Here is a 576-nt window from a genome sequence, read left to right as displayed (position 1 = left end):
TGATCTGCTATCTGAGACAGGAAATAAAAGGTTCAGGGAAAAGCCTTAAGCTTTACAAAATAACACAGGAAACTCTAAACATTTTGTCAGAAGTCTAGCTTGGCACCAGGAAATGATTCATATTTTTACTGGTGACTGACACCTGGCCTAAGTTATGCTGGTCCTCCAGGCTGAAAGAATATGGGGGAATTATTACACTGGCCTTGGCAATTCCAGAGTGTCAGGGAAAAGAAAGTTGTCTTGATACAAATCTAGGGGTTTTTGAGACTTCTCAGTGTCTTCTGATACTTAAACAATTTTTTCAATTCAATAACCAGGATACTATAAATTTGTGTAGGTACAGATATGAGCTAATTTTCTGCTGGCATTTGGCTGATGAATCTAAACCCTGTCCAAACAAAGTCTGACAGCCATTGACTATGGGCAAAAAGGAAAAAAGAGAAGTACGGCTTGAACCAATAATTTTGTCTCATACTTCTGAAATTAGCAGCTCCAATATGATCAATACATTTACTCCATCTCAGTGAAATCCCCCTAAAGACAGACAACATAAACCAAAAACTTAACATATACAAA

Source organism: Apteryx mantelli, chromosome 7, assembly GCF_036417845.1.
Source record: "Apteryx mantelli isolate bAptMan1 chromosome 7, bAptMan1.hap1, whole genome shotgun sequence".
In the NCBI taxonomy this organism is placed as follows: Eukaryota; Metazoa; Chordata; class Aves; order Apterygiformes; family Apterygidae; genus Apteryx; species Apteryx mantelli.
The sequence above is the reverse complement of the archived record's forward strand: the minus strand, read 5'-3'. Positions refer to the sequence as shown.